This window comes from Caloenas nicobarica, chromosome 2, assembly GCF_036013445.1.
Source record: "Caloenas nicobarica isolate bCalNic1 chromosome 2, bCalNic1.hap1, whole genome shotgun sequence".
Taxonomy (NCBI): Eukaryota; Metazoa; Chordata; class Aves; order Columbiformes; family Columbidae; genus Caloenas; species Caloenas nicobarica.
The window spans coordinates 162,706,907-162,719,592 of record NC_088246.1 but is presented as its reverse complement, the minus strand read 5'-3'; positions in this window follow the sequence as shown (position 1 = coordinate 162,719,592).

Here is a 12,686-nt window from a genome sequence, read left to right as displayed (position 1 = left end):
TGGAAAAGGATGGAGAAGTTACATTAACAGGGTTTTTCTCCACTCCAATCTCCGTAATTCCCAAAAGTGCCTCTGAAGGGAGTCACTGAGCCCAAAGCACTGGGACACACGGAGATGTAAAGATACCTTTGTGTTAGTGATTGTCTCCCCCGCTCCCCATGTATGGACCTTGCTGGGACCATTCTGCCCAGCCCTGGGGCAGTACAGATTATTTATGACACAGAAAGCCCTACAATAGAAATTCCAGCCCTGTTTTGCTTGAAACTGTGCAGAAATAACCAAAAGGCCTGAGATCAACCCAAATTGGCAACCTTTGTCCCACTGGGATGTGGTGCAAGGATTCCTGAGTTCACACAGGGCAGATGTGGGTGCCGTCAGGATATTCCAGTGTCATTATCAGAGAAAAGAGAAGCAGACAAGACCAGCAAAAAGAGAGGTTACAACACACAACATCTTTGGGGACACACCATCCCCAGACCACCATGGTGGTGCTAATAAGGCCAACCCAACCATAACACTTCTCGGGGAAGCGTTGGGTCGGTTTTACGACAAACTCTGGGTTTGCCATGCAAAAACACAACCAAGAGTCAACAGTCGTTCTGCTCTCCACTAGACTCTTGTTGGCTTTGTCCATGGGCTGTTTTCTGTCTGAGCTTTGCAGATGGCAAGGCTTGAGTTGGATCCAGCTGTAAGTCTCTGCTTGTCTCTGACAAAGGCAAACAGCAAACTCAACACAGATAAGCAATCCCTCTACCCTTACAGGCACTTCGAATTTAGACCGCTTGCTTATTGCGCAGAAAATATCTCTCATGGTCACAGACAAAACTGGTCAGGATCAAAAAGGAGTGGGATACGTCTGTGGTTAAATGCAGCACCTCTGGGAATCTGCAAAGAGCTTTGAGAAAAGGAATAAGCTGCACATTTCAGAGGCCTAGACCAGTTTCTGACTAAGAAGTATATGAGGGAGGCATGAAATAGAGAACAAAATATCTTCTATCTGCCCAATTTTTGTACCTTTGAAGCACCTAATACTGATGGAGATAGGATGTTTGGGCCAATAGTTGCTGAGAGACAGTTTAGATTAATTAACTTTGTCCTCTCACCTTGTGAAGGGAGGCTTCTGGTCCTGTTGTGTTAATATATCTGCCCCTAAAATCTGCTGGAAGCATAATTGCAATGTAGAGAAACTGAACCTATCTTGTTGGAAGAGACCCCTCCAGCCATCAGAGGTGTAAATGAGGATGGCAAGGAAAAAAAGAAAAAAAAAAGAAAAGGGAATGTCTGGGCTTCCCAGGGGATCTGTTTGAAGAGGATAACTGCAAAGCAGGACAGCTTGTAAGTAATCAGTTTACTTCCCCTTCAGCAACAGATACCACTGTGTTTACATCTATAACACCTTGCATTGTGTCTGGCTAAAGATCTGCTTGAAAATTTACAATTTCCAGTCAGTCACATCCTTCTGCTGAAGGGTGACATGGAATAACTCAGTTTGGCTCGAAAGGGATTTTCCCATGCCTTTCTCTTACGTGACTGCTGGCTTGTTTTTATCTCATATTTGTTGTTGTTGTTGATTTTTTTTTTAATTAATTTTAGTTCCTGTTACCAGCCGTGGTTTCTGGGACTGCTCAGGAGTGTTAATGTTCACATCATCACATGTCAAACCCAGCAATCGCATCCTTTCCTAAGCACAAGAAGGAAAACTCCTATTCCTCCTGTATTTATTAAGTGAAAGAAATGTCTGTGTTCAAGCAACATCTTTGCTGAAAGATCTCCAATCTTGGACAACATGCTGAGACACTTCTCCTAAACCAGGAATTTAGCATTAAACCCATTTTACAGAGTTGTAAAGTGAGACAAGGCAGCAGTTCCACCTTCCCAAGTGATATGGGGAAAACCTAACTCCAGTCCTCCCCTCTACCAATCCTGCTTTTCACACCAAGGTGAGAGGACAACTTCATGGACCCCAAAAGAGGGATCCTAGTGAGGGGAACAAACAGTGACATGTACATGGCCATGGCCAGTGATGGTGGCTGGAGCTCAGATGAGTGACCGCACTATTGATGAGGAAGCAAAGATATCACCAGGGTCTCAAAACCCTTGTGTCATCAGGGCAGAGGACAGAATCCCCATCTAAAAGCATTTGTGATGCTGGGTCTGGCAGCAGGAAGGAGTTATGGAGCCCCAAGCCCAGATGTTCACTGCTCCTCTCTTCCCCAGAACTTTGCATTGATCTTTCCTCTTCCCCCCTCCCTGTCTAGGAAGGGAAGGGGTGGGGAGGAGATGGTGATGAAGTCCTCCTGCTGCCTTCCCACACCACACCAACCACTGAGATTCACTGTCGCTCTATCCCTTATTCCCCACTTCCCCACATCTCCTCAAGATGTGTTCGTTCTTCTGACAAACACACTCTTGTGGAGATCACAGGAGCTTTGCACATCTCTCTTGGCCAGGGTATGGAGGGAGAGGGACCCCCAGCCCTTCCTTTCCATCCTGTACGCAACAACTCCTGCCCTGGTCCCCAGCCCATAGAACAGAATAATAGAATAGTTTGGGTTGGAAGGGACTTTCAAAGCTCATCTAGTCCAACCTCCCTGTTATGACCAGGGACATCTTCACCCAGATCAGGTTGCTCAGAGTCCTGTCCAACCTGGCCATGTCCTCCACCACCCAACAGAGACGCTGGGCTCTGAGTGCATCCCTCTTTGACTCTGAGTATTTGAGTGTGGAGGGTAAGAGATGGAGGGACACGTCAACCCAGTTCACCAAAGGATGGGCTTCAGGGGCATCTTCCCTTTGCAAGGTCTGGGGCAAAGGAAAGGACAAAATCATTATGTCTGAAAATGTTTTCCCTTCACTCTGACTCTAATTCTGCAAAATTTCCCCTCCGGACAAACCAAAAGGGTTGAATGAGACATCCTGAATGCCCCAGGGCAGTTGAGTGAGAAAAATAAACCTTCCTTTTCCTGATCTAGCCCAGCGGTCTGTGAATTGGCATCCCCTTCCCACCGCTGTCGTAGTCTTGGGGCTTGCTTTCCATACTTTTCATGTTTGCAGTTCCTTGGTATCCATGGAAAGCTTGGTAAGACATCTCACAGTCATATTCTGAAGGCCCTTATGGCAAGGCCAAATGCTGGTGGAGGTCCAGGAACCAAAGGCTGAGAACTAGTAGCCTGAGGATAAAAACAAAGTGCACTTTGTACCTTAAGGGAATTAAAAAAAAAAAAATATATATATATATATATATTCTAATGAGCAAGAAGCTTTTAAAACATTGAAAATGTTTGTCCTAGAAGGAACTGTGTTATATTTACCTGCATTATGGTGGGACACAGAGCGATGCTATTGCCAGTAAAGTCAAAACCGAAACATCCGAAATGGTCACATAAAAAGCATCTCTCTAACAAAGTTCTCAGCTCTTCCTTATCCTTGTTTGGAAACTATATTCACAAGAGGGAAAGTGCTGAACACCTTCTAAATATAGCCATGCTAACAATAATTACAGCATCTTTTCCTACAATAGCTGTTGGAAATTGCTAGCCACTTTTCAAAAACCTTGGTTAGCACAAAAGGTTTCTTTGGTGGTGTAAAAGCAGATTCATTTGCAGAGCTCGCCTTGCGAATGTGTTTCTTAAACAGAGCTATAGATGGCAGTACGTGGTATTTACGGAGTTGTTTCCCCAAGTAAATCTTCTTATTTTAGCAGAAAGCAAGATAATTTCATTTCTTTGTAGTTACAACGCGCTTAGAATGAGAACTCCTAAATCAATGGAGAAAATAGAAGCACACAGCAAGAAAAGCCTTCTTGCCTGAGTACTGGCAAACAGAGCTTGAAATGTAAAATACCTCTGTGTTGTATAGGATTGTCTATCCCCTTTCACAGGGATGATACCTGGAGAGTTGAACAAGAAAACAATTTTCCATACCAGAAAGAAGTTTAAGATATCTCAACTGGATGTCACAAAAACCTGAAATAAACTCAAAATCCCAGAATCGTTTTCATAAACCAGGAGTTAAACATGACGTGAATTTTATTCGAGACAGTCAAAATATTTTCTTTTATTTCCACTTATATTTCTGAGTTGCTAGTCCTTTAATATCAGTAGGTTAGCTTTCAAAATTGACCATAATTTTAAAGTAAAAATGTATGAGACTTTTTCACAAAAATACCAATAATCCTTTTCCCTTTATTATAGTAAAACACTTATTTTCCACAAACTGAAGTCTAATGTCAATGAACTGGCACTATCTAGCACAAAAAGAGAGTGAAGAAACACACTGAAAAAATATGCAGCTTTCTGGATATTTGCTATATTGAAGCTGAAGGGACTTTATTAATTGAAGCTTAGTGTAAATAAACTCCTAAGCTTCCCGACTGCACAAGGACTGTTTTTGCATCAGAACTGCTGATGCCTCCTCTGACAAAGTTGGGGAAAAGTCACATCTTCTCCACCCTTGCAGAAGTAGTAATGACCTTTACACTGGAAGTTAAATGAAAAAAACTTTGAAATAGAGAAAAATAAGTCTTCTGTAGGAACATTCCCTCCTTCCACATTTAAAATTCCTCATAGCAATGAGTCCACCAAAAGAAGGAGTAATTTCTAAATAATCTCAGCAAGAAAATTACCAAATCTGCGGAACATCTTCTTAATTCCATCTTCCCTGCACCCAGGGATATATCTCAGTTGGTTTACACATACAAGGATCCAAGTCAGGTTTTGCTGATGTCAGAAAAGATAAACCAAAAAAAAATCTCCAAAAGTTCACACAATGCTATGTCTCCAGGCTCATTTTCTAGATTCAGGCATTACAAGTCATCTTCCAAGTCTAATTCAGCACTTTTTAGAATATCTTCCTTTGATGCTCACATGAATGAAAATCTGTGGTTTTCCCATAGCTGTATTTGACTCGAACATGCTTCTATGTGCCAAAATCAGACTGATCCCATAATGGTATAGCTCGTTTGACCTAAACATGTCTTCTATATACTGTAATATAATACAACGTTGATCCCATAATAAATAGCGTATTGAACTTACCTTGGAAGCTCTTCAGCAGAAGGTGGGATTAATCCTGAATAAGGGAAGAAAAAAAAAAACAACAAAAAAAAGAAAACAAAAAAAACCCCAACCTTAAAAGTATTAACCCAAACTCAGCTCCGTAACTTTTGTGTTTGTTTCGTTTTTGGTTTTGTTTTTCCCTCAGATGTAATTATAATGTATGCTAGAACATGTCTGTTTATGATAATGGAGAAGCCATTTATCAGATGGCTTATCATTGTCTCCTGCCATAAATCACTGAGATCAATTGGAAAAGTCTGGCTCTTGAGCCATTGGGTACCAGCGCACAATTAACTCCTTGATGCTGCGTGTGTTCATAAATACTCTGCAGAGCCTTCCAGAAAAGTTCAAAACTTCTGCAGGTGCAATGCTATTTCTAAAGACAACCACCTGTGATCTATTTTATTTTTTGATGACAATATGCTATTTTAGAATTGTCCAACTCCCCTCATTGACTTTTCTGAGGTTTTCATCTCAGAGACTGGTTGTTTGCATTTGGCAGTACTCTGTTTTATTAGCAGTGCCACTGCAGCCAAATTCTTCTAGTTCCACAACACCTCTCCAGAGGCGCTGAATTGAACTTTTTACTCTCCTCTTCCCCCAAAATAAGCCATGATGCTTCATATTTTAAGACTACTCCCTTCAAATGGAGTTCAGGAACCATTTTGTTGTTAGCGTTCTTCTAGGGAAGACTTTTGTCCCTTCTCATGGCTGTTTCCTTTAATCTGAAAATAAGTCACTTTAGACAGAAAGAACATGTTTTTTCTCCCTCAGAGTGTTGAACATAACATCGTGACTTGTGCATAAAGCCTGTTTCAATTATGAGGAACTTTCTTCTGTCCTGTTAAACTTAAACCTCTGTGAAATCCATATGTACTGGAGGACAGAACAAGAGAATGAAATTAAGTGTCTAAATAAGCTTAAGGGACTCAGTCAAGTCATATTAAGCTCAAAATATACATGCAATGCAATTGCTGTATGGGCTTTCTTTTCTGTTTTATTTTTGTTGTGGTTTTTATTATTATTGTTTGTTTGGTTTGGTTTGGGCTTGTTTCTGTTTTATTTGGGGGTTTTGTTGCTGTTTTTTTCCTCCTTATTTTGAATGACCCCCAAGTTTTGTAACTGACTTCACTTCTAGAAATGAATGCAACTGCTGTAGTTTGAGTGAAATCTATCCCGTTATTTCCATTATGTACTTAAATAAAAGCAAGACCACTTTCACTCAAGGACCTTCACTCTCTTCCCAGCATTTTCCACCCCACCCAGGGGAGACCACACACTCTAGAAACCATCTCCCCTTCTGGTTAGAGAGTTGTTTTGGATGTAGGCTCAACCCTTGGAGGCTGCTGGAAAATTTGGAAAGTAAAGAACCACTGATGTGCCATTTTATGCAGGCAAAAGCTGCTTATCTGCTTTGGAAAACATGGGCCTAAGGAGATTAAGATAGAGAGAATAATTGTGGTCCAGAAGCTTGGGGATGGAGCAGATGACCCTGAAGCCACTTTCAGCACCAGCTGTATTCCTAATCCTGCCTCACCTTGATCAGACTTGGCAACATAACCTGAAAGCTCATGTTCTGATTGCATTTGCCCTTTCCATGTTCATAAGTGACATTTGCTTTCCACATTTCCTTCGGAGAAGGCTGCGCTATTCAGAGGCTCATTTAATAGATGATGACCCACGTTTGTTTGCTTGGGGTTTGTTTGTTTGTTTGTTTTTCTAATAAAAGTGCTTTTACATCAAGACCCACATTTATAGTCAGATATAGCTATTTTCTTTCCCTCTCTTCCCATTCCTCAAAACACAAAAGACTTTTAGGGCTACAGAGAGTGCCTGAAGATGGGGATCAGATCAACTGATGTGTATCTGGGATCGACAGAACAGAACAGGCTGAAGTCCACACTGAGTTATCCATTGGTGCTGAAGCCATGTGAAAGCAGAGTAGACTTAACTTGGTTTATTTGGAACAGAGGGTGAGAAATATGGCCCGTATCAAGGCACACACAGATCTTTCACCTACCTTTGGCAGGCACAGGCTTAGTTTTCCACACTATCATTGTGTAGGCACATGGGCACACTTGTGTCTGGATGTTTTGTCCAAATCAACACACCAGTTTTCCTTCGACTCCTCCAGACTTTACCACTCACTCCAGAGCTACCCTGCCAAAGAAAGCCCAGGAGCTTGTAAAAGGATTGGTGAAATGGGAATAAGGATCTCCAGGGATGATAAAAGTTACAAAATCAGCAACTTCACAGGAGTGTAGGAATGATCTGAAATAATTGGAAGAGACTTGAGAACATCCTACTCAGTACAGCTGCATATTCCTTCCCTGAATCTGGTTTCCTTTTGCTTAGTGAGCTGATTTACTCTGAGCTGCATGGAAAACTCTTGGAAGTCGCCACACCTTTCCTGCTGTTGCTAGAATATTTGGGCAAATGGCATAAATCTAACATTTTTACATGCATGACAAAGTGTGGAAGTCACCCAATAGAGATAAACTTTGTACATTGTAAATTGTTCCCGGCAGAGACCCTTTTTCTGCTCTGCCTTCCTTGAAGTTCTTCTGAATGAGGGCGTAGGTGTGACAGAAATTCATATAATATCTCATGATTTTAAGAATGTATAAGTTGTCTCCTGAATTTACTGCCTTCTCTCAGGAGGGCTCAGCCTGTGCAATGTTGGCCATGACCTGTGGGTCACTGATGGAGAAGAGAGAAGAGCAGAAGCCTGTGTCTTCAGAGCAGGTATGTTGCAACGTAAAGCTGATCATCTGCACTGCACAGCTAGAACAAAAAAAAAACCAAAACCAAAAACAACAATTTGCAAAAAACTTTTATAACCTTGCAGTAGCAGCGGTTCTACATGTGCACATGAGTAAGATCTCACATTTGGGGAAATTTGCTCATTTTGGCATATGAGCACTACACAGCTGGGAGGTGGTGATGGGTTTAGTCTTAGACTTCTGCACCTTCCCTGTTTTCCAGTCTCTCCCTTGACACAGATTTAGACGAATCAATGAAAAGCAAATTCATCAGTGCTTATTAAAAAGGATATCTGCATGAGACTTCCAGGACAGAAAGTGTGAAGCATTTTGGCTACAGAAAGTCGAGGTCTCACGCAGCCCTTCTCATGCAGCAGCAGAGATACCTGGCTCTAGCATTTACTTGCAAAGTATTGTCTTTTAAAAGGAAAAGCTGATTACTAAACCAGATGACAATCCAAATCAGCCTGAGCTCGTAAGAAATTTTAAGCAAGCACAACAATATGCCACAAAACTGGTTTGGTTTGGATTGGTTTTTTTTTAGCAATTTCCTCAAGAATTTGGAACAATAGATTTTATACTGATCTTTCCTGTCTTTCTTAATCAGAACAGTGTATATCTTCAAAGAGGAGCCTTTCTTACCTGTTGAGCCAGATACTTTCCAGATATAACTGTGAAATATATACAGAGTATTGGGTACCCAGTGGAAATGTCTCCAATGCAGAAAAACATGGGGAAAATGCAAAACTAGTTAGTCACAAGCTGTTTTAAACACACACTAGTAAGGCCACAGTTTGATCCCTCTCCCAGGCTGAGAGCACCAAGAGCAATCAGGACATGGATGGTTGGAGGTGTCTCTGCAAGAGTGTGATGCTGTACGAAAAAAGTTTACAGATAAGCTAAAAGCTGCATAATTAGCTGATGTAAAAGGGGCTAAAATTCTTGTAAGTGTCTGTCTTCTGATCATAACCAACTCTATCTGCTACTTCAGAAAAAAAAAAAAAAAAAAACACCCCACAAAAATAGAAAGGAAAAAAAAGCCACACCAGACTAAGCAAGTTACATCTCCTGCCCACAGGGAAGGAAGGAAAAGAGATTGTTGCTTCTCTTGAACTCCCTTGTTATTCTCACTGCGGGGATGCATGCATGGATGTTGTGATGCAGTCTGTTTTTTCAGTTAAGTAAAGACGCTGTTGTTTGTCAGGCATGGTAGCAGAGACAAATGAAGTTGCAGAAGGTGCTGCCATACCCCTGTGGGCACCATTCCAGAAGAAACATGCTCAGCCTACCAAACTACCCTGCTTCAAATCAAAACCCAGACTCTGGCTTTAACAGGATTTGATGTATTTTCAGCATAGATTTCAACAAAGTCAGTTCTGAATATTCCTCTTCCCAAAAATCAGTGTACAAAGGTACTGTCCAAATGACCTGTCCAAATGCATCTGAAGGATGCCTGACATCATGCTCTGTCCCGAGTTCTAGCAGAAAGCAAATCCTAGACCTCCTGCTCAGCTGTCTTCACTGGTGCTGAGCTGGCTTTTGCATAGCTGAGCAGAGAGGAAAAAGTTATTCTAGCTGAACTTCAGAGGTTCAGCTCAGTTGGTGGTCATGATGCACTACAAGGCCGAGAAATGGTTCACTCTATCTTTGCAAAACTTACAGACTCATAGGATAATGCCTGTTTGCCTGACAGCGGAGGAAAGTCTTCAAACATTAGGATCACGTCTGTCTAACGCATTTTAGTCATAAGCCGGCTGTTGTAGTTCGGTAGTAGCTGAGACTGGATATCATCTGCAGTGCATCAAGTCAGGTACAGGGGAATGTGATCCCTCAGCTGAGACAAGTTCAGCAGCAGCTGCTCCTCTCTTGGCTGGAAGAGAAGCTTCCCTGGAAGAGCAGCACCTCATGGTCTCTGCTCCAGACTTGGAGGCAACAATGACATCAAAGAACAACCTTCAGCAAAGAGTAGTGCTGGACACTACATGGTCAACAATTACTAGGCCTGAGAAGGTCAGAGTCCTATAGAATCCAAGGGAATGGCAGGAAGATGTGCTAGGGAAGGTTCAGGTTGGGCATTAGGTTCAGGTTGGGCAAAAGGTTTTTCCCCCAGAGGGTGCTGGAGCACTGGAAGAGGCTCCCCAGGGAGGTGTCACAGTCCCAAGCCTGACAGTGTTCAAGAAGAGACTGAACAACATCCTCAGACACATGGTGTGAACTGTGGGGTTGTCCTGTGCAGGGACAGGAGTTGGACTCGATGATCCTTGTGGGTCCCTTCCAACTCAGGACATTCTATGATTCAATTATGTTAAGGTGGGAGCAGTAAATGAAACCTGATATTAACCCAAGGTGGAGATTTTAGAAGAAGAGGCTGACTGAGAAAAGTGTTGAGTTGGGGTTTCAGTCATTCACACCCAGTGTGGAAAACACAGCAAGCCCCACTAATACCCAAATGCTTAAACATGTTGTATTATTATTATTTCTCTATTGTTATTTCTATTATGTATGTTACTTAGTCTCAATTATCTTAAAATGTTATCTATAGCAATTTCTGGACCCCTCCTAGGCACAGATAGTGACATGCTATTTGCTAAACTGAGATGTGGGAATAACTAGTTTTTCATTTTGCTACCCATTCTACAAGGTAAGCAAATAAATAAATAAGTTGGAGGCAGACCTGAAATGAAACTAAAAGAAAAAAAAGAAAATTGACAAACTGAAAATGGAAAACAAATAAACAAGCCCAGCATATCTCAGTTTAAATGAATGTTTTCTTCCACAATGAATTTCTTCATGTTGTTTTCAAGCTTTATAATGTGTTTTGCCAGCAGAGAAGAAAAAAATCTAAATGGAACATCAGTTCAAATTAAAAGAAAATAAAAAGAAAAAGGAAGCATCTTTTTTAAGATCATCAAAGTGAAGTGTTTTGATTTTGTTTGGTTGTTTGTTTTTCTGCAGATGAAAAAAAAAGTCATCATCCTTGTCAAGAATTCACATGGAGTTTCTGTCAGTTCAGAGCCTACCTTTTCCAACAAAATACTTTCAGCTGGAAATTTTTGTCTGGCTTACAGCAAGTCTCAAAATAAGGAACTCCATGTCTGCAGAGCTGGAAATGCAGACTTGTACTTCAGAATAGCAGTCCCTTTATCCCAATCATGATTCTAAGTTTCAAGTCACCAGCAGAGCAAGACAGCATGTAATAAAGAAACCAGTTTCTCTGAAATTGCCTAAAATAAGAGAAAAGTAACTTCTAGTGGGTTGCAAAATGTACCCAGTTGTAAATTCAGTGCTAACTTCCATACTCCAATGAATTTTGTACGTTTCTTTAATTCTCAGACACATTGTAATTTTAGGGGTATGCATTATTCCAATATGAATCCATGAATCCTGCAGTGTCCATTAATAATGCAGATTAACAATTAAGTATTCAAGAATCTCTAATACAGGAGCCATTGTCTGAAGTAGGAAATTAATCTTGTCGGAACTCTACTTTTAAACTTTCTGTGAATGGATATTGATATGCCTTTCTCACAAACATCTGTTCCGTGAGGGGCACTGGAGGATAGGAAACTTTCATGTCAACCACCGAAAGCTAACACATGACAGTTGAGAACAAGCTTTGATTTTTCTTATGCACAGAGATGTGCAAAGTCAAAGTTTCGAACAAGCCACCAACCACAGAATTCTTTACTAAACTTTACCTATTGGAAAATCTAGGTATCTCATGAAAACTACTCACCAGAGGGGCATCTCTGGGCAATGGGAAGTGGCTGAACCTCTCCTGGACTGTTGGCATGGCTTGAGTCACGATCAGGAAGGGATGATCTCTCTCCGTTGCTCTCAAAACAGCTTAGATCAAGTCCCTGCCTGTACTCATGTCATGTCAGGCAGGTGAGGTTGATCCCACCTCCCCTTTATACACTGCTTTTTGTTTCTGCATAGTTCTGCTTTGAGTTTATTTCTTCCTGAAAGTGGCAAGAAGAAACTCTGAAAAGGCAGCATTTCCCTGCAATGGATCTTTTCCTGCCTGGGTCTATTCATTTTGCTGATGAAAACAAGGGTTTGTTCCTTTGTTCAGAGAAGAGCAACAAAGCTGGTGAGGGGCTGGAGCACGAGTGTGATGGGAGTGGCTGAGGGACCTGAGAAGTTCAACCTGGAGAACAGGAGCTGAGGGGAGACCTTCTGATCTCTGAATTGCCTGAAAGGAGCTTGGAGCATGGAGGGGGTTGGTCTCTTCTCCCAAGTAATAAGTGATAGGATGAGAGGAAATGGCCCAAGTTGTGCCAGGGAGGTTCAAATTGGATATTAGGAAAAATGTCTTCACTGAAAGGGGGTTGTCAGGCATTGGAACAGGCTGCCCAGGGAAGTGGTGGAGTCACCATCTCTGGAGCTATTTAAAAGATGAGTAGATGAGATTCTTAGGAACATGGTTCAGTGACAGTGTTGGGTTAATGGTTGGACTTGATGATTCTGAGGGTCTCTCCCAACCAAAATGATTCTAGGATTCCTGTTACAAGTACAAAATCCTCCCATTTTCTATTAAGTAAAAAGACCGATGAGCAGTGCTTCCATATCTTCCATATCTCCTGACAGCCCCTGAATTTTGCCAGCAGAGATGGTCACAGACACAAGTGGGGACAGCAGGGCCAGGGGCACCTGCTCACACCTGAAAGGTTGACCTGTGAGAAGCAGCATCGAAGGCAAAGCTCATCTTCTCACATAGCATGGACAGAACCCTTCACTTGCAATACCTTTTCTAGGTCTTTGGGGAGGGAAATGAAAAAAGAAGCCTGTCTATAAAACTATGAAGAGACAATAGCTGTAATGTGGACCAGTTGAGGGTTACACCAGTGGAGCCTGGGATAAGGGC